The sequence below is a fragment of the Abramis brama genome, assembly GCF_963993115.1.
Source record: "Abramis brama genome assembly, chromosome: 23".
Lineage (NCBI taxonomy): Eukaryota > Metazoa > Chordata > Actinopteri > Cypriniformes > Leuciscidae > Abramis > Abramis brama.
Window position 1 is genome coordinate 26,785,257 of NC_139985.1, and position 22,643 is coordinate 26,807,899.

At 44.8% G+C, this 22,643-nt stretch overlaps 1 long non-coding RNA gene across 1 annotated transcript; it reads right to left on the minus strand.

Annotated features, from left to right (window-relative positions):
* Positions 1-641: 641 nt before the first annotated feature.
* LOC311074688 lies at positions 642-22,360 on the minus strand. Its single transcript, XR_014604342.1, has 5 exons — positions 22,096-22,360; positions 14,554-14,641; positions 13,799-13,895; positions 12,796-12,889; positions 642-739 (listed from the first exon to the last, which is right to left on the minus strand). It is a non-coding gene; the product is annotated as an uncharacterized lncRNA (long non-coding RNA).
* Positions 22,361-22,643: the final 283 nt, after the last annotated feature.

Below are 22,643 nucleotides of genomic sequence, written 5' to 3' on the forward strand. Positions count from 1 at the left end.
CTGCTTTCATTGACGCATGCACTTACGAACACACGCGCGCGCGCACACACACACACACACACACACAGAGAGAGCGGAGATCGCGCTGCAACACTCACTCAGCAGCACATAAACTGTAGTCAACATTGCCCTGAGACTTAAATTGATAAAATAGCTTTGATACTGAACACATGCAACTTTCATCCCTCAAAATGGCCATATTCAAGAAAAAAAGTGGAGTAGTTTTACAGTTCCATCTTACCTCGCACTCTTTCAAGGTTAAACTGATGGAATACATGCTCTGCTTCTGTGAACAGTAAACCCCGCCTTCTATGATTTGATTGGCTATCTATTTGGATGGTCGCTGTAAGGTAGACCAGCCTAAAATGTAACTTTTAAACCTTTTTTGCCATCCTAAAAACAGTCAAGAATAGCAAGAATTTCCAATATTGAATTTCCAGTTTGGCCATTTCTAACTATTGACACACTATTGTTATTATTGATGTATAATTATAGGACTTGTCCCCCTCAATGTCTATGTACATATATACAGCCCTGGAGTTACTTGACTATCCAATATGAAAAAAGTATGCTATACTGACATTGAAAAATATCTTCTTAATTTTGTGTGTAACTGTCTCTAGTATAATGAACAGACACAATTCAAGTTAAGACATTTTAATGACACCAGAAAGAACTCCAGGAGAAAAGGGATCAAAAAGGAACAGCAACAATGTAGAGAAGGATTCTTCCTGGCAACCTGTAACAGAGTGAAAAACATTGAGAAAAAGCAGTTAGGACTAAAGCTAAGAATAAAATTGTCATTACACTGGATAATATAATTAAAAATCTAACAACAATCAAAGGTACATCAGCTGGCAAACCATTTAATAGTTTAATAGGTGTTAGAGCCATAACTACATGAATAATTTTGTAATATTTTTCCTTATATTAAGAGTGATTATGTTTTTTGATAAATGCATATTTTGTGTTATTTGTATTGTATCGCGAGATTTTGACTAGTTTCACGTGCTATGCACGTGTCATTTTTTGTTGAAGAAGAAGGAAGAAGAAAGGGTTGAGGCTAGACAGTCTTTTGACCGTGAAAAGGATCGAATTCATGTTATTGGAACGTGAATAAGTGTATAACTTTATTTTATTTTGTGTTTGATTTCTCTTACAATGTAACCTGACAACGGAAAAGTAAAGTTTACAAGACAAATTATGGATTCACGCGTCAAATCCTTTGTGCTACACCCTTATGGAAATGGCGAAGAACGAAAAACGGCTCAGATCGCCATTGCATTTTAGTCAAAAGACTTCTTCACATTGGAATTGCGTGAAGTGGAAATCGGTTTGCCAGGATTGATGCTGCAATGGACACTGAAAAGGATTTTCAAGGATTATGAACAGTCCATGGTGTATGAGCGGAACAAACTGCGAGTTTGAGATTATTGCGACGGTCACGGACGAAACTGAAAGTAAGTTAACCCGAACGTTTACCTGGAGACGCGCGGATTTCCCTGTCTGGACTATTTGGATGTATAGACATTTATACTTGTTTCTTCAAGCTGAAACTGGACTTTTAATACAATTTAAAAGGTAATTTTTGTTGTTACTTTTTTCCAATTCATTGATTTTTGACTCGCTGTTGAATTATGGATGACGCAGAAGAAATTGCCAACTCAGATAAAGATGGCCACAAGAGGGCGGTCAAGTACACGCATAAAGCGCAGGAGGAGCGTTTGAACAGACTCATTAATTTGAGAAAGTCAAAAATGGCTCAAATTACCATTCAAATGAAAGAAATCGACAAATTAAAAGAAAATGATGCCAATGTGGAAAGAATAGAACAAGAAGTTCTTACAACACTCACCAAATTGTATCAGGAGTTCATTGAGTTGAATGAAAATGTTCAAGAACTTTTGCTGGATGATGAAAAGGAGGATGATCAGCATATCTGGTTTGAGCCAAAATCATCAAAAATCAGGGATTTTGTTATTGCTACTGAACAGTGGATTGAACATGTAAAGGATGAAAGTGCTGCAAAAAATGATGACATTGAACCAGGTGACAGTGTCTCTGAAGTTGCTTCCGCAGTAAAAAAAAAAGAGAAGAGCAGGTTCATCAGCTGGACATAGTTCTGGCGCATCATCAGCCACCAGTTCAAGTTCTATTTTACGAGTGAAAGAATGGCTGAGAAAGCTGCTCTGTTGGCAAAAGCTGCTGCTTTAAAAAAGAAACAAGCTCTACAGGTAGAAGAGATAAACCTGAAAGCTAAACTGGAGCAATTAGAACTGCAGACAGCAATTGCTGTTTCTAGCGCAAAACTGAAAGTTTATGATGAACATGAAAATTCTGGTGAATCAGTGCAAAAATATGTTCAACCAGAACATGCATTGGATGAAAGGAGGTCAGGACTTAAGAAATATCCTGACGATGAAAGTTCTGATGTTCAAGCTGCAACCAGAAGAAAGCAAAAGCCTGTCGCTGAACAAACTCGACTTCATAATGCCAGTCAACATTTTCCAAAATCTGAAAGCTCAGGAGACAGTTTATTTCAAATAATGCAAAGACAAAATGAGATCACACAAATGCTAGTAAAGCAACAAAATATGTCCCAACTACCGCAAAGAGATGTCCCAATCTTCCTTGGTGATCCTCTTAACTTCAGATCGTTTATGCGAGCCTTTGACAATAGCATAGAGAGTAAAACTGAGAATGCCAAGGACAAGCTGTTCTATTTGGAGCAATATACCAGCGGTGAACCGCAAGACCTGGTAAGGAGTTGTGGACATATGAGTGTAGAAAATGGATATAAAGAGGCAAGAAGATTATTGCAACATCATTACGGTGATGAACTCAAAATTGCTTCAGCGTACATTGAGAAGGCACTAAAATGGCCTCAGATCAAAACGGAAGACGGGAAGATGCTAAATGCATATGCTCTTTTCTTGATTGGATGCCACAACACTATGCAAGATGTAGATTACATGGCTGAAATGGACAACCCTACAAACCTGAGGGTTATCATCTCCAAGCTTCCATACAAAATGAGAGAGAACTGGAGAAACGTGGCATATGATATTCATGAAAGGACGGGCAGGAGAGCTAGATTTGCAGACTTAGTGCAATATATTGACCGGCAAGCCAAAGTAAAAAATGACCCCTTGTTTGGAGACATTCAGGAGATAGTAAGTGCTGATGTTGGGAAGAAAAGCAAAGCTTCTGACTTTAAGAACAAAAGGGTTACTACTAAGGGAAGTTTCGTTACAAGTGTCTGTACTGATCAGAAAAAAGAAAGTGAGACTAAGAAAGAAACAAAACCTCAATTTGACAAAACCGTTCATGTCACCTATGTGTTCTGTCAGAAGAATCATGCCTTGAATTCCTGTTTCAAGTTTAAGGAACAAGCACACAAAGATAAAATTGAGTTTTTGAAAACAAAAGGACTGTGCTTTGGATGTCTCACACAAGGACATTTAAGCAGAGACTGCAAGAAAAGGCTTATTTGTCAAGAATGTTCCAAGATGCACCCAAGTATTTTGCATATTACCAAGGAGAACAGTCCCACATCCAGCAGTGGTGATGAGAACAAAATTAGCAAGAGAACAACTTCAATAGACCATGAAACTTGTGGATACACTGGGGCCGGAAACAGTGAGGCCGGAAACAGTGAATGCATTCTTGCTATAGTTCCAGTCAAGATCAAGTCAAAGAAAAGCAACAAAATAGTAAAGACATATGCTTTCATTGATCAAGGGAGTTCTGCAACATTTTGCACCGAGTCTTTAATGAGAGAGTTAAACTTGAGAGGCAGAAAGACGGAGATTCTTCTTCGTACTATGGGACAAGAAAAACCTGTTCATAGTCATATTCTGTCAGACCTGGAAATAAGTGGTTTAGAAAGCGAAGACTACATAGAACTTCCAAAAATGTTCACTCAGAAAGAGATTCCGGTAAAACAGGAAAACATCCCTCAACAACAGGACCTGGAAAGATGGCCTTATTTGAGGCAAGTTATCCTTCCTCATCTCAATGCAGAAGTAGGCCTACTAATTGGCGCTAATGTGCATAAGGCAATAGAACCATGGCAAATAATAAACAGTGAAGGAAATGGACCTTATTGTTACGAACTGCTCCGAGACTCGAAGGTAAAGATCCAAACGCAGCTTTATTTAGGGGTAATCCAAAGAACAAGCAATAGGTCATACACTGGAAGGCAGTCCAAACAAACAAACAAAACAAACAAACAAAACAGGCAGGGACCAGAGGCAAGAGAGTAATCCAGGGACCAGAGGCAAGAGAGTAATCCAGGGAACAGGGCAAGATATCCAAAAACCAAGAGACACAAAACCAGGGAAAAACGCTCAGAAGTGCAGTGCAACAACATACAAAACTTCGCAGTGAGTGATGGGGTGAACCAGGCTTATATGGGGTGAACTAAACAAGAAGATGAGATACAGGTGAATGTGATAATGAGTGCTGATGAGTCCAGGCAGAGAATGATGGGAGATGTAGTCTGTGAGTGAACATGAGAGTCAGGTGTGGAGTGCCCTCTGGTGGCTCTCAAGGGCACTCCAGCTGGTTATCGTTACATAGCCCCTCCCCAAAGAGCGGCTTCCAGACGCTCCAAAACTGTCCAGGTGGGAGGTGGCCCGGAGGCGGATCCGGGGGCGGGATGGAGGGCCAGGTCCGTGGAGCAGAAGAGGACCTTGAGACTGCGGTAATACGGGAGGCCAGGACGGAGCAGGCAGTGCAGGCGACCAGGGCGGAGCAGGCGGCCAGGGCAGAGCAGGCTGTGCAGGCGGCCAGGGCGGAGCAGGCTGTGCAGGCGACCAGGGCGGAGCAGGCTGTGCAGGCGACCAGGGAGGAGACGACCCTTCAGGCGGCCAGGGAGGCGACCATGGCACAGGAACAGACACCGGCTCAGGAACAGACACCGGCTCAGGGACAGGAACAGGAATAGACACCGGCTCAGGAACAGACACCGGCTCAGGAACAGATACCGGCTCAGGAACAGACACCGGCTCATCGGCGTCCATCTTTTCCGAAGACACTGGCTCGGCGGAAGCCATCTTTTCCGAAGACACTGGCTCGGCGGAAACCATCTTGTCCTGAGACACTGGCTCGGCGGTGGCCATCTTGTCCGAAGACACAGGCGTGGTTTCAGCCATCTTGTCCGAAGACACAGGCGTGGAGTCGGCCATCTTGTCCGAAGACACAGGCGTGGAGTCGGCCATCTTGTCCGAAGACACAGGCGTGGAGTCGGCCATCTTGTCCGTAGACACAGGCGTGGAGTCGGCCATCTTGTCCGAAGACACAGGCGCAGAAAGAGGAAGAGGAACAGATTCAGGCTCAGTATCAGGATCAGATTCAGGCTCAGGAACAGATTCAGTCTCGGCGGGACGAGACTCTTGACGGGCGGACGTGACGTGAAGCTCAGTCTCTGGATCGGCTGACGTGACGTGAAGCTCAGTCTCTGGATCGGCAGAAGTGACGTGAAGCTCAGTCTCTGGATCGGCAGAAGTGACGTGAAGCTCAGTCTCTGGATCGGCAGAAGTGTCGTGAAGCTCAGTCTCTGGATCGGCAGAAGTGACGTGAACAGTCTCTGGATCGGCAGAAGTGACGTGAACAGTCTCTGGATCGGCAGAAGTGACGTGAACAGTCTCTGGCTCAGGATCAGCGCGCTCTGAGCTTGACGGGACCAGCGGCGAGGGCTTTGAGCTGGGTAGGACCAGCGGCGAAGAGGACTCTGAGCTGGTTAGGACCAGCGATGAAGAGGGCTTTGAGCTGGAAAGGACCAGCGATGAAGAGGGCTCTGAACTGGACGGAACCAGCGGCGAAGAGGGCTCTGAGCTGGGCAGGACCAGCGGCGAAGAGGGCTCTGAGCTGGACGGAACCAGCGATGAAGAGGGCTCTGTGCTGGGCAGGACCAGCGGCGAAGAGGGCTCTGTGCTGGATGGAACCAGCGATGAAGAGGGCTCTGTGCTGGACGGGACCAGCGGTGAAGAAGGCTCTGTGCTGGACGGGACCAGCGGTGAAGAGGGCTCTGTGCTGGACGGGACCAGCGGTGAAGACTCTAGCTTGGCGGGCATGTCGCTTGCTGTCTCAGGCGCGGCGGGCATGATGCTCTCAGTCTCAGGGGCGGCGGGCATGACGCATACTGCCTTGGCTTCGGCAGATCTGACGTGAAGTGCGGGCTCGGCTGGACTGGCGTGAAGTGCAGGCTCGGCTGGACTGGCGTGAAGTGCAGGCTCGGCAGGGCTGACGAGGAGAAGATCAGGCTGAGGGGATACTGCAGGCTCACGGAGCTCCTCCTCTACCCCGCCCACAGTAAACGATGATCCGCTTAACAAAAGGGCCAGATCAATATAGTGCTCCAAAGTCTCGTGAGGATCATGCAAGGGCATGAATGAACTGAGCGGTTCAGATAGCCCTCCCCGAAAAAAGATCTTAAGGCATTCTGTGTTCATTGAGGTGAGATTTGCCAGTTCAATAAACTCCTCGACATACCTCTCAATCGGCCGATTCCCCTGACGGAGACGCAGGATTTGTACTGCTGTATCTGATGGCATCGCTGCTGGATCTAGGTATGGCGAAGTTTTCTGTTACGAACTGCTCCGAGACTCGAAGGTAAAGATCCAAACGCAGCTTTATTTAAAGGGTTATCCAGAATCGTAATCCAAAAACAGGCAATGGTCGAAACACAGGTAAGCAGTCCAAACAAACAAATAAACAAACAAACAAAACAAACAAACAAAACAGGCAGGGACCAGAGGCAAGAGAGTAATCCAGGGACCAGAGGCAAGAGAGTAATCCAGGGAACAGGGCAAGATATCCAAAAACCAAGAGACACAAAACCAGGGAAAAACGCTCAGAAGTGCAGTGCAACAACATACAAAACTTCGCAGTGAGTGATGGGGTGAACCAGGCTTATATGGGGTGAACTAAACAAGAAGATGAGATACAGGTGAATGTGATAATGAGTGCTGATGAGTCCAGGCAGAGAATGATGGGAGATGTAGTCTGTGAGTGAACATGAGAGTCAGGTGTGGAGTGCCCTCTGGTGGCTCTCAAGGGCACTCCAGCTGGTTATCGTTACACTTATGCTCTTAGGACGGCATTAGGATGGATAGTGAATGGGCCTTTACGAACAGATGTGAGCACTGAATCGGACCAGGTCAAAACTCCAAGTTTCACAGTGAACAGGATTGCGGTGGTGGACATTGAAACGATGTTAGTAGAGCAATTCAATGCAGACTTCCCTGAACGAAATTATAGTGAAAAAGCTGAAATGTCACAAGAAGACCTAAAGTTCATGCAGTGCGTTGAGCAGTCGGTACAGTATAAAGATGGACATTACTGTATTGAATTACCTTTTAAGAATGATCCTGATAAGCTGCCCAACAACAGATGTATAGCAGAACAAAGAGCCATCAGTCTCAAAAGGAAGCTCAGCAGGAACCCAGAGTTTCACAAAGACTATAAAGCTTTTATGTCAGACATAATTGACAAAGGCTATGCTAAAAAAGTGCCTTTAGAACAACTGGAACGCAAGGACAGAGTGTGGTATATTCCACACCATGGTATATATCACCCGAAAAAGAACAAAATCAGAGTTGTTTTTGACTGCACTGCGACCTACCAGGGCTTCTCACTGAATAATCAACTGTTGCAGGGACCTGACCTGACCAATACCCTCATTGGTGTGCTAAATCGATTCAGACAAGAGCCAATTGCTATCATGGCAGATATTGAATCGATGTTTTACCAAGTTAGAGTCCCAGATTATGATTCAGATCTTTTGCGATTTTTGTGGTGGCCTGAAGGAGATCTAGATAAGCCTACTGAGGAATATAGGATGACCGTACACCTGTTCGGAGCAACCTCGTCTCCCAGTTGTGCATGCTTCGCTTTGCGAAAGGCTGCAATGGATGGTAAAACAGAGGAAACAGCTGAAGCGGCCAATACTATTCTCCAAAACTTTTACATAGATGATTGCTTAAAATCTGTCGCCTCTGAGGAGACAGCAATCAAACTATCACGAAGTCTGATATCTATGTGCTCTAAAGGTGGATTCAATTTGACTAAGTGGGTGAGCAATAACAGACAAGTCCTGTTATCATTTCCAGAAAAGGAAAGATCCAAAGAGGTAGCGGACTTAGATTTCAACAAAAGCAATCTACCAATTGAAAGGGCTCTGGGTGTACGGTGGTGCACAGAATCAGATACATTCAGGTTCTCCATCAACATACAGGAGAAACCTGCTACGAGAAGAGGAATGCTTTCAGTAGTGAATTCCATATATGATCCTCTTGGTCTTGTAGCACCCTGTATCCTTCCAGCGACAAATTAGGCTGGGATCAGAACATGCCGGAAAAGCAAGCGCAAAAATGGTTCACGTGGCAAAAGGACATACAACAATTGTCAAACTTCAGTGTAAGCAGATGCTTCAAGCCAGACAATTTTGGAACTACTAAGTCTGCTCAATTACATCATTTCGCAGATGCAAGTGAAAATGGATATGGAACCGTTTCCTATCTAGTACTCACAAATGATCAAGGAGAAAAACACTGTTCATTCGTAATGGGCAAATCCAGGGTTGCGCCTCTGAAGCAGATAACCATCCCTAGAATGGAGTTGACTGCAGCAGTTGTTGCAGCGAAAATGGACAGAATGTTAAAACAAGAGCTTCAGTTACAACTCAAAGATTCTATGTTCTGGACTGATAGCCTCACAGTACTGCAATGCATTGAGAATGAAGCCTCACGGTTTAAAACATTTGTTGCCAATAGGGTTTCCTTCATCAGAGAAGCTTCTGACCCCTCACAGTGGAGGTATGTCAACACCTTGCTAAACCCAGCCGACATGGCCTCTAGAGGCATCAAAGTGGAAAACTTCATGAAAAAGGTCAATTGGGTCAAAGGACCAGAATTCCTTTGCAAACATGAAAGTGAGTGGCCTTGGCGACCAGATCAGGCAGGTGCAATGAAAGTGGAATTGAAAAAGTCAGCTGTAGTAAATTGTGTCAGTGCTACAGGAAAAGCGAAACCTCTGGATAAACTGATTGAGTATTATTCAGAATGGTACAGATTGAAGAGAGCAATCGCTTGGATGTTAAGGCTGAAGGAAATACTCCAACACCTATCAAACAAGAGACGTGAAATTCAAGCTACCATAAATCAAACTGAAAATAATCCAAACAGGCAACAATCACATTTACAAACTCAAATGTTCAAGTTGAGACAGACGCTGACCAAAAAACCTCTTTCAGTAGAAGATGTGGAAAATGCAGAACTGAGTCTGATTCGTTACAGTCAAAGACAGACATTCCCTGATGAATTCAAGTCTTTGCAAAGCAGTAACCATGTCAAAAGAAGTAGTCCTTTGTACAAACTAGACCCACTGGTGCAGGATGGCATAATACGAGTAGGTGGACGTTTACATCAGTCAGCAATGCCAGAATCTGCTAAGCATCCAGCGATTCTTGATAAAAAGCAACATGTAACGTCTTTGATTCTGAAGGATATACACAAAAACACAGGACATAGTGGCAGGAATCAAATCCTTGCAAAACTACGAAACAAATTTTGGGTTGCTGCTGCCAGTACAGCCATACGGAAGTTGATTTCAAAATGCACAGTGTGCAGAAGATTAAATGCCAAAGTTAATGAACAAAAAATGGCAGATCTACCAAGAGATCGTGTATTGCCAGATAATCCTCCCTTTACTCATACAGGAGTGGATTACTTTGGTCCTTTCTCAATAAAGCGAGGACGCAGCATTGTAAAGAGGTATGGAGTGTTGTTTACATGTCTGAACATAAGAGCAGTTCATATTGAGGTGGCCAACAGTCTTGATACCTCATCATGCATAAATGCCATACGACGCTTCATCTGCAGAAGAGGGCAGGTGTCTACGATTCGATCGGACAATGGTACAAACTTCGTGGGTGCTGAAAGAGAGCTTAAAGAAGCTATTCAAGAATTAAATCATTCCAAATTAGCCGAAATTCTTGTCCAAAAGGGAATCAGGTGGATCTTCAATACCCCGTCAGCATCGCATCAAGGAGGAGTGTGGGAGAGACAAATCCGCACAGTTCGAAAGATTTTGAATTCTGTATTGAATCAACAGATGTTAGACGATGAGGGGCTTCACACAGTCTTGTGTGAAGTTGAAGCCATTATAAACGACCGACCGATTACTAAAGCATCAGATGACCCAAATGACCTGGAGACCTGACCGTGAAAAGGATCGAATTCATGTTATTGGAACGTGAATAAGTGTATAACTTTATTTTATTTTGTGTTTGATTTCTCTTACAATGTAACCTGACAACGGAAAAGTAAAGTTTACAAGACAAATTATGGATTCACGCGTCAAATCCTTTGTGCTACACCCTTATGGAAATGGCGAAGAACGAAAAACGGCTCAGATCGCCATTGCAATAGGTTTAATAGTCTATTTAAAGGGAATGATTGTGGTGGGGAGTTTGCTCAAACTACGGCAGTGATACAGCGAATAGTTGTTCTAAAAGACGGCGCCGTCCGCGGAGCGCTTTTCAAAGGCCAGTGAAAGCATACTGTCAGTTAAGTTGTAAGTAGATGCTAACTGTTTCTCATGGGTTCGTATGGTATTTTAAACATTTACAGGGGTAAGTCTGTGATTTTATTGCCATCCGAATCCATAATGTCAGTGTTTTTTTCTCACCCAACCCGCGTACATTTCTGAATTGCTTCTTTTATAAAGAACACCGCTTTCTCATAACGCAGTGAAGCAGCCCCTGCACGAGTGAATAATTGATTCTCGAGCCACCGATATCAGCAGATTCAGCAGCATCGCCGCGGGCAGCACCGGGTAACGTCACACGTAAGAAGGAATATCTTTAGCAGCTTTCTAAGGTATGGTTCGGGGAACACGCCTATAAATGGTATACCTTTAGTTAAGTTATACCTTAAGAGTCTTCGTAGCACGCTAAGAGACAACGTTATCGGGAAACCCAGTCCAGGTGTTTATGATTGAGACACTGAATTAATTGGTTTTAAAAGTGTTTGAATTAATGATTCAATTGAGTATCTTTTTTTTAAAATAGACTGGAACATGTTATTCTGATGTATATTATCGTGATCTCCATTTTAAACAAAACAAAAACGATTTTAAACCAAATAGATTCTCAGTTTATCCTGAATTAGGGGCCGTTCACATATCGCGTCTAAAAACGTGTGGAAAGCACTTTCTCTTTCTTTCTACAAGCGCTTGCGCTCCCGTGGCGTCTGTCGTTGCTATGCAACCATGAACTGTGTTCTCCATGATGACGAGGAAGTATCAGCAAAGGATTAATTGATTTCTAGCCCTTGCATTAGCTTTACTACTAGATATATTTATGGAGATGAGAAATAAAAACTCGCCCTGTACAGCTATGATCAGCTGTTCAGACGAGTTTTCCATGTTGTTACGGAAAGGCCAAAGCTGATCGGTTGGTTTTTGTCACATGACCTGCGGTGCGCTTGTGGCATTCTGAAAAGTTTAGATGTTTTCATCTCGCTGTGGCATATGTGCGCCTGGATAAACAAGCACGCCGCATCGCATGCTTCTATTATGGTATTACCGGTGTTATATCACTTCTATTATGGTATTACCGGTGTTGTCACACTTGATTAACTGGTGGGGAAATATCGGAACGTATGACTTACAGAACAACCGAAGAACGTTTCGGGAAACACGTATTAACGATAAGGTACAGCTTAAGGTATAACTTAGGAACGACGTAGCGTTAAGAAGGTTTTGGGAAATTCAGCCCTTATCATAATTAATAACGTGTTTCCTGAAACGTTCTTAGTGTTGCGCTTTTATTGAGCAGGTCATGCAATAACATAAATTAGTTATTTACACCAATAATGTGATGCGGCTGCTGGGCAATCTGGTGAGTTTTGGAGGTGGAGCATTGAAGAGAGGGGTGTGTTTGTTTGGGTTCATTCCAAATATCAACAGTGTCCAACAGCGTTTTTGAAATATCGCCTTCACCCCACCTTAATATCTGGCAGTTTTTTTTATGTCCATCTATAGTTGCCATCATCTGAAGTCTTCATCAAGTCAAGTCAAGTCTATTTGTAATAGCGCTTTTCACAATACAGATTGTATCAAAGCAGCTTCACAGTATTAAATTAAAATAATACAACAAGGTTTGTTTCTAGTGGAAAAGGCTGATCAATAGTATTATTGATTAATTAAATTAAATTAAATATCCCCAACTGAGCAAGCCAAAGGCAACAGTGGCAAGGAACCGAAAAACTCCATCAGGTGACCTAATGGAGAAAAAAAAAACCTTGGGAGAACCCAGGCTCAGTCGGGGGCCAGTTCTCCTCTGGCGTTTATGAACTAGAGGCCAGATTTAACTGTAAGATTAAAAATATTATATAAATGCCTGACTGAAGAGATGCGTCTTTAATCTAGTTTTAAACTGGGAGAGCGAGTCCGAGGAACGAACAGTATCAGGAAGGCTATTCCAGAGTTTTGGGGCTAAATGTGAAAATGCTCTCCCTCCTTTGGTGGATCTGGATATCCTAGGTATGACCAAACGCCTCGAATTTAGTGATCTTAAAGAGCACGATGGATTATAGGGCGATAGAAGATCCGTTAAATAGACTGGAGCTAAGCCGTTTAGGGCTTTATAAGTCAGTAGCAATACCTTGTAATTAATACGGAACTTTATAGGTAACCAATGTAGTGATGATAAAATTGGTGTTATATGATCATATTTTCCTGATCTAGTAAGAACTCTAGCGGCTGCATTTTGGACTAACTGTAGCTTACTTCGTGAGTGTTTGCATCATCATCTGAAGTCTTCACAAGTGAGGCTGGATCCAAACTGGAGCTGCTGTAATCTCTAGTGAACTTGCTGAGCATCCTGAGATAGAAACAGGGAAGCAACAGGAGAAAGATTAGCATAGCTGCAGTTCATATTATTTCAGGCAAAAGATGATCATGTGCACTTTTTACTATTTCATCACATATTAACTGTAAAACAAGATTATGAGATGTGTTAATTGAATGCTCGGCTAAAGAGATGTGTCTTTAGTCTAGATTTAAATAGGGAGAGTGTTTCTGAGCCCCGAACATTATCAGGAAGGTTATTTATGAAAGTAAAAGAGTAGCAAAACTCGAGAGCATAAAGATGTGAATTTGAGAACTTGTCCCCTGTAAAATACAAGTCCAAAGTTGAATTTAGAGATTTGCACTCGCAGAACGTGACTTAACGCATAGACAGTGATATAAAAACAAATAAATGATAACTCTGTAAACACCATACTAATTAAAAATAGACTACTATGTACAGTTAAGCGTTTTCCTCACATAGAAAACTGGTAGAAAACGCTTAAAGGTCCCATGGCATGAACATTTCACTTTATGAGGTTTTTTAACATTAATATGAGTGGCTATGGCTATGGTCCCCCAGTGGCTAGAAATTGTGATAGGTGTAAACCAAGCCCTGGGTATCCTGCTACGCCTTTGAGAAAATGAAAGCTGGTAATAATCATAAATGTTTCTTGAGCGTCAAATCATCATATTAGAATGATTTCTGAAGGATCATATGAAGCTGTGATGCTGAAAATTCAGTTTTGATCACAGGAATTAATTACATTTTACAGTATATTCACATAGAAAACAGTTATTTAAAATTTGTTATATTATTTCACAATATTATTGTTTTTAATGCTGTCTTGGTGAACATAAGAGGCTTCTTTCAAAACATATTTTTTTTACCAACACAATTAGTGTATGTTTGACATTAGTGTATGTTTGAAGTTTTACTTACTAATCATATGGTTCATAGCGCCTTAGAGATGATGATCCGAGATGATGATCCGCCCAACTCTGCTACGGTGGAGGCCAGGGCATCAACGCTGAAGGATCTAGGAACACAACAAACCATTTGTCACAGAGCCAACAATATTATTATATAATGCCAGGTTTATTACAAGTAAGAAGCTATAGCTAAGCTAAATTATATATAAGCTACAGCAGAGGTGAAATGCTTTTCTGAGATGAGTTTTTGAATCTATTTGACCTGCATCTGGGCATGGAGTACCTACTACGGCCTGAGGGAAGTAGCTTGAACTGGCAGGACAAAGGATGACTAGGGTCAGCTGCCTTCTTTGCCACTCTGTTGGAGTAAATGTGTGAGAGAGGGGGAAAGTTAATGCCTGCAATCTTGCTACACGTCTACATAAAATCAAAAAACGATTAGAGAGTATTGTTAGGACAAGGAACCAAACCAGCAGATAAAACAGAAGGTTAAAACAGACTCAATAAAACAAGAATAAAACATTCTCATCAAAGTGGGGTCAATGTTAAAATTCCTCAGTCTACGGTAAAAATACATTCGCTGCTGGGCTTTGGCACAAACAGCATCAGTGTGTGATTCAAAACATAGCTTACTATCCATTATTGTGCCAAGGTACTTGTATTCTTGTACTATCTCAATAGGTTGGCCATCAATGATAGTGAGGGGAAGAGGGGGGCTCTGTTTCCTAAAATCAATAATTAATTCTTTAGTTTTGGATTTCCTACCTGTATTTCCTACTTCTCCGGCAGCAGCTTTCTTCAGAAATGTTGAAGTCGTGGAGCTTTCCCTCTGTTATGGGTTATTTTGTTGCTGCTGAAATCACAGAACATTTTTTTTTATCAATATTTGTTTACCACTGAGCTAGTTTCAACCAATTTTCTCACTCCATGTAAGTGACGTCACCGATTACATACGTTTATGTTTACGTTTGTGTAAAATAAATTAGCTCACTTCCAAGTAAAACCTTTACAAAACGCCTCGGTTACGACTGTAACCTCGGTTCCCTGAAGAGGGAACGAGCGTTGCGTCGAGAATGACGCTATGGGGAACGCTTTGCGTGATGACGTCTTGAAGCACATGTAAAATCAGTCCAATGGTGTGGCGGAACGTCAGAGGCGGGTGACGTCACGTACCAGGAAGCTATAAAAGCCGGCCTGAAACAGAAAACGAAAGCTTCGTATAGTCTGAAGTCGGGCTGACAGGCATGAAGGAGATATGGCAGGGCGACGCAACGCTCGTTCCCTCTTCAGGGAACCGAGGTTACAGTCGTAACCGAGGCGTTCCCTTTCAAGGGAACTCGCGTTGCGTCGAGAATGACGCTATGGGGAACGTCTATACCAACGCCTCCATAGCTACAAGTGTCTGTCCCGTGTGAAATCTGGTGAGCAGCACTAGGAAGACAAAACATGAGACCCTGGAGCAGAGTCTAGATCCAGAGAGTAGAACCTGACGAAAGTGTGCGGTGAGGACCAGCCTGCCGCATCACAGACGTCCTGTAACGATACTCCTGATATAAGGGCCTTAGAGGCCGCCATACTCCTTGTAGAATGGGACCGGACAGCCATAGGAGAAGGCTGCCCAGCCGCCTCATAAGCAAGTGAGATAGCCTCGACCACCCACTTGCTCATCCTCTGCTTAGACACTGGACCTCCCTTGTTAGGAGACCCAAAGCACACAAATAATTGATCACTTTTACGCCACAGGGCAGCTCTGTGGACATAAGCGTCCAACGCCCGAACAGGGCAAAGCAAATTATTAGCCTCCTGGTCAGCATTTTGAAAAGGAGGAGGACAGAAGGCCTGCAGAACAATAGGTCTGACCACATTAGTGGGGACCTTGGGGATATAACCCGGTCTCGGATGAAGAAAAGCTTTAACCATACCCGGAGCAAACTCTAAGCATGACGGAGCAACCGACAATGCTTGCAGATCCCCTATTCTCTTGAGAGAAGAAATAGCAAGAAGGAAAAGAGCTTTCAGAGTTAAAAACTTCTCAGGAACCTCCTCAATGGGCTCAAAGGGGGCCAGGGACAAGCCTTGTAATGCAATGGACAAGTCCCATGGTGGTACCCTAGAGCGAACTGCAGGCCTCAGCCTCCAAGTGCCACGAAGGAAACGAGATACCAAAGGGTCTTTCCCCACAGACATTCCACCCAAAGGAATGTGGTAAGCACCTATGGCCGCCACATAAACCTTTAAAGTGGACGGGGTCAGACCTGCAGTGAACCGGTCCTGCAGGAACTCCAGAACTGTACCAATTGGGCAGTTGACTGGATCCAACCGACGGTCACTACACCAAGAAGTGAAGACTCTCCACTTCAGGGCATAAAGTTTCCTCGTGGAGGGAGCTCTGGACTGTAGAATGGTCTCAACAACCTCAGTTGAGAGACCTGACTCTATGAGCTGGGCCCCCTCAGAGGCCAAGCCCACAGGTTCCACAGTTCTGGCCGAGGGTGAAATATCGAGCCCTCCGCCTGGGACAGAAGGTCCCTCCTGACGGGTAGCTCCAGAGGAGGCCCGTCGAGGAGCGACACAAGATCGGGAAACCATACTCTGCCCGGCCAGCGCGGGGCTATAAGAAGCAGGCAAACCCGGTCCCTGCGAACTCTCTCCAGAACTCCCGGGAGCAGAGCAACTGGGGGAAAGGCGTACAGACGTAGCCTCGGCCACGCCTGTACCATAGCATCCAGTCCCAGAGGAGCTGGATGCGTGAGGGAGAACCAAAGTGGACAGTGAGACGTCTCTCGAGACGCAAACAGATCCACTTGAGCTTGGCCAAACTCCCTCCATATCAGCTCCACCACCTCGGGGTGGAGCCTCCATTCCCCGGGCCTCGGCCCCTGTCTCGACAGAGTGTCTGCTCCTATATTCTGGACCCCGGGGATGTAAGCTGCCCTGAGTGACAGTAACTTCCCCTGGGACCACAAGAGGATATGGCGTGCCAAGTTGGATAACGGGCGCGAGCGCAAACCCCCTTGGTGGTTGATATAGGCGACTACCGACGTGTTGTCCGTGTGTACTAACACATGGTGTCCCCTGAGATCTGTGATAAACCTCCTCAGAGCCCGGAAGACAGCTAACATCTCTAGGCGATTGATATGCCAGGAACGATGATGGTCTTCCCACAGACCTTGAGATGAGCGACCCTCCAGGATCGCTCCCCAACCCGTGAGGGAAGCATCCGTCGTTAGCAGTTTGCGACGACAAGGAGCTCCCAACACTGGGCCCTGGGACAGGAACCAAGGTTTCTTCCACATAACCAGGGCACGTAAGCATCGCCGCGTGACCTTGATTGTGCGAAATGGGTTGCCCCTCGGGGAAAACCCCCTGGTCCTGAGCCACCACTGCAGGGGCCTCATGTGCAGTAGTCCAAAAGGTATCACGTTGGAAGCTGCTGCCATGAGACCCAACAGTCTCTGAAACTGTTTGACAGTGAGTAGCTGGCCTAGCTTTACACTTTTCACAGCTGCAAGGATGGACTCTATACGTGGCGGTGACAGGCGCGCCTGCATCGACACTGAATCCCAAACTACGCCTAGAAAAGTGGTCCTCTGGAGTGGAGAAAGCACACTCTTCTTGGCGTTCAGCCGTAACCCCAACTCTCTCATGTGGGCGAGAACAACATCTCGATGTTGAACCGCCAACTGATGCGAATGAGCTAAAATCAACCAATCGTCGATGTAGTTCATGATGCGAATACCCTGGAGGCGCAGGGGCGCCAGAGCTGCATCCATGCATTTGGTGAAAGTGCGGGGTGATAAAGCTAGGCCGAATGGAAGTACTCGATATTGGTATGCTTTGCCCCCGAAAGCAAACCTCAGGAACTTCCAATGACACGGACGGATGGAAACATGGAAATATGCGTCCTTGAGGTCTATCGTGACAAACCAGTCCTCGGACCTGATCTGTGGCACGATCTGTCTCAATGTTAACATTTTGAACTTGAGCTGCATGACTGACTCGTTCAGAACTCGAAGATCTAAAATGGGACGCAATCCCCCGTCCTTCTTTGGAACTATGAAGTACCGGCTGTAAAACCCGGTTTCCCTGCTGGAGGGAGGTACATATTCTATGGCCCCTTTCTCTAACAGAGTGTTTACTTCCTGTTCCATAACCAGAACCTGCTCGGGGCCCACCAGTGTGGGCAGGACCCCCATAAACCGAGGTGGGCGTTTCTTGAACTGTATCTGATACCCTTTTTCTACGGTCTGCAGGACCCAACGAGAAACATTCGACAGTAGCTTCCACGCTGCCAAAGATTCTACTAGAGGTACCAGCCTCTCGAGACTGGTTTCTGGATTTTGTTGTTGTTGAGTAGTCGGTTCGTCGCCCTGTAACGGCGCACCGGCAGGGAACGACTGAACAGACTGCTCTAACACCCTCCTCAGAGGGGGCGGGCATCCCGAGGCTACTACGTTTCCGGGTGGTCCTTGAGATATGTGCTCGCTGGAGACCGCTGCGCCCTGTAACACCAAAGGCGGCAGGGTTGGCAGAACGGTCCCCTGAGGGCACCGAAGAGAGACGGGCACCGTAAAAAGAGGTGTTAACCGCTCTGCTTCGGGGGGGACTACCCTCATTCGCCCTGAGCCCTCGGACATCAGGACTTCTTCCCAGCAGCCTTCTTGGCGGTAATGACGGTCCGCAGATCCGTCTTACCCCTCGAAGACTGCTGGGTTTGAGAGCGTCCTCCGTGTCCCCGTGATTTTTGTGGGGGAGCACGGGAGGACACACTCTGTTTTTGAGTGGCACGATGTTCAGCGCTCTTTTTAGATGAGTGAGGCTGCTCCCGCTCAGCAGCCTCATAGAAAGAACGGCGGGGGAGAAGTTTTTGAAGTGCGGCTGCCTGCTTAGACGCTTCTTGAGATTTAACAACAGCACTATTTACAGCATCTCCAAATAAACCTGAGGCATAACCGGAGCATCCAACAGAAAATGTTTCTCTTTGTCCTTTATATCGCTCAGATTGAGCCACAGATGCCCGATTGATTTAGCGGTCTCCTTGGTGGCCCTGAGAGACAAATCTGTGGCCCTACGCAGTTCGGACACTGCCTCAGGACCAATACCCCCGCCCTCATCTAAATCACCCAGTAATTCAGCCTGATAAGCTTGCATGAGAGACATAGTATGGAGACACGCTGCAGCTTGACCAGCGGCGGAATATGCTTTATTAATCAGTGAAGATGTGAATCTGACTGGTTTGGTGGGTAACACAGGAGCCTTCAGGGAGGATGCCGTTGCTGGAGAGAGATAGCTCGCAAGCGTCTCCTCCACCTTCGGCATCTCCCCATAACCATGCTCTTTATATTTGGAAATGGAAGAGTAGTGAGATGTTTGTGCACTGTAAACTCTGTATGACATGGGTTTCCCCCACGATCTCGACACCTCGGTGTGGAGATCGGGGAAAAACGGAAGGCTTCTGCGCTGAGGCTGTGCACGGGATGGCAGGAAGCGTTCGTCGAGCTTACTTTTCGAACGAACGTCCTGCCTATCCTCTGGCCACTCAATGGAAAGTCTCTCGACAGCTCTAGTCACTACATCGAGCAATTCCTCAAATGCATGAGACTGAGGTGGCGAATCCTCAGACTCAGCTTCAACACTAACAACGTCCAACTCCTCAGAGCTGGACAATTGCAGTATTGGTGCCTCTATCGGGGGGGAAGAAACCGCCGCGCGTGCTTCCACACCCTGATGAGAGGCACTGGATCTATCAGTAAGAGGCTGAGATAAGGCAGAGCCCGTCTCAACATCCACTGATAGATCCATTTGCGAACCCCAGGTCTGAGATCGACGCCGTGCCTCGGCAGCGGCGGGACCCGAGCCCTGGGGAACGCGATCCTGGTGAAATAACGCCAGGCGGGATCTGAGCGTACGCATAGGGAGCGCGTCGCAATGCACACAGTCACCACCCTCGAGTGCTGACTGGGCATGCTCTTCACCCAAACAAACAACACAAAGAGTGTGAGTATCACCTCCCGTTAAATAACGCGGGCAGGGATGAACACACACTCTAAACTGCTGCTGCTTACTCGCCATACTGAATATATATATATAATATAGACAGACAACACCAAATAACAAGGACAGATTCAACACAGAGCGCGACTGAAGACTCAGAAAGCTTTCGTTTTCTGTTTCAGGCCGGCTTTTATAGCTTCCTGGTACGTGACGTCACCCGCCTCTGACGTTCCGCCACACCATTGGACTGATTTTACATGTGCTTCAAGACGTCATCACGCAAAGCGTTCCCCATAGCGTCATTCTCGACGCAACGCGAGTTCCCTTGAAAGGGAACCTCTCATATACACATAAGAGGTGATTAAAAGCCCAAACTTTCATAAACAAAAGCTCAACCGAGTTAACATTAACTTAGCTTAACTTAACGTTACCTCTTCTGAAAACGGTTGAGATGCTAACGGACTTTTTCCGAAGACACAAAGCCATGTCTATAAAAGTAAATATTCAACATAAGCGTATCAATTACAAGTAAGAGAAGTGTCAAGAACAGTTGTGTGTATTATCCGTGTGATTTTAGTAGAGATGGGGAGTCGACTCCAAAAGAGTCGATTCCTCGACTCTCACTAGCCCTAGTGTCGGAATCGACTCCAGGTCAAGAATCGACTCCCAGTGTCGAGTGTTTTTTTCAAGTTCAACACAGCAACAGTTCATTATAACGAAAAGATTATAATGAATGTAAAGATACGGAAATTAAAACAAAAAGATAAAGAAATGAGAGGAAAAAATAAGTAATGCCAGGAAAACAAAGAACAATAATGTATAGATAGTTTTTTTCTGTTGGGTCTGTTTTGCGGCTCAATCAATCATGATGTGGTTCAATACAGTCAATTGGTTGTGATTGGCACAAAACACTGCAGTAGGTTTTACGAACCAATAATGTACCAGTCCTCAGGGTGAGAGTGGGATATTCCCATAATTGGTAAGTGGTGGTTGATTGAGTGATACTGTTGAGTGATGACTGTTTTTGAATCCAGTAACGTTAACTTATAATGGCAACCCCGACCTCAACCGTGTGGAAATATTTCAACCAGACCGAAGACAAAACTAAAGTTCGTTGTGATATTTGTAAACGTTGTTTAAAATTCAACAGTTCAACGTCGTGCATGTGGAAACACTTGAAAGCGTTTCATCGAACAGAACTCGCAAGTCTTCAACGGCCAAGCACCAGTCAAGATGAGATGGATGATTAATTTTTCAATATTAAACATTTTAATAATGACCTTTACTTATTTGTATACAAAATTAGACGTTTTCTACAGAAGAGCTTTGATATCTATAATTTCCAGGTAATGTATGTAATCATGTAGGTTATCCCTAAATAAGACATTAAAAGACAAGTGCTGTGTAAATAAGAGTATAGTGTTTAGTGTTGTACTTCTGAAAACTGAAGGGAGTAAATTAAGTGTATAACAAAAACTATGTAATGCTTTGTGTGCTTGTCAATTCTTATATATGCATCCTTGTTTCCTTTCCTCTTACCTCCATCCCCTTAGGATGCGAGGATGGAACATTAACATTAGTGAAATGGCATGTACTCACTCTATATGAAGTTCATTTTCTATTATTAAATGACAAGTGCATTAAAAACTATTATTAAACAACAGTTATTATTGGTAATAATATAACTAATATTTTTCAATGTTAAACAAAAAAAGTTAAAAAATAAAGTTAAACATGCTTAAGTTAAAGTTCATAGCTTCACTACATTAAAATTATATAAAATAATATACAAAATAAATAGATAAATACACTGTCTAAAACAAGTCTGATTTTACAAGTTTAATGATTAATACTAACATATTGCACACTTAAATATGATTTGAAGAAGCTGCGATGTGAAAAGGAGGGGGATTTATAAGGTTTAGTTGATTAAACATTTTAGTATAGGAAACATTTGTATCCTCGCTCTTGACTCCTCAGGAAGCCTCCTCGTTCCTCGCCCTCTTCCCGGTGGAATTAAAGAATTTAGATGTCCTACATGAGAGCGGAGCTCGATCGGTTTCAGGGTCGTAGGACATACGAGCGAGAAGTGAGGAAACGAGGAAGCATATTGAGACGCACCTTCTGAATCCTGACCCTATTTTAATTCAAAGTAAATGGAGTCGAGGAGTCGATTCCACCGACTCCAAAATTAGGAGTCGGGAGTCGGAGTCGACTCCAAAAAAACCGGAACCGAACACCCCTAGATTTTAGAGACTAATATCACCTGAAAGCAGTGAAAACAAAAGCGAGAGAGGGAGTTTTCCTGCTTACCAGTCGCAGTGGTCCCGCGGCGTTTCCATGGCAACTCTGCGCCGTGGCCGCTCCAGTGTTTGAAAGCGACTTGAAAGTTCACGCGCACAACGCGACATCGGCCTCCCGTATAGTGGGCCGACCAAAAGCCGACGTAACGGAGCTGGGAAATAGAGCACTGACTGACAAGAGATCTGCCTACGCCTGGCCGACGCCTTTGCGATGTTATAGGGAGGGAGGCCGACGCTCGATGTTGGGCCAACGTCGGCCCGACGTACGTGTGCTATCTGGGCTGTTTCTACCATTTATTTGCGCTAATATATTTTATATAGAAATCAGGAGTAATTGTGGAGTTCGTCAGCAGGGGGCAGTGTGGCGCTTATTGTGCTCCCGGGGCGTTATGTCAGTTTGTCCCGCTTTGCGGTCTTTCTCTTTCTGCTGAGCGAGATGAGAAACGGACGCAGACTTTGCACTGTCTCATTTATTTCTCCTGTTTCAGAGCGAGAGCATATAAGCCGTTTACATGATACCAGCCGGTACCTGTAACACTCGCTACGGGCACGCAGGGG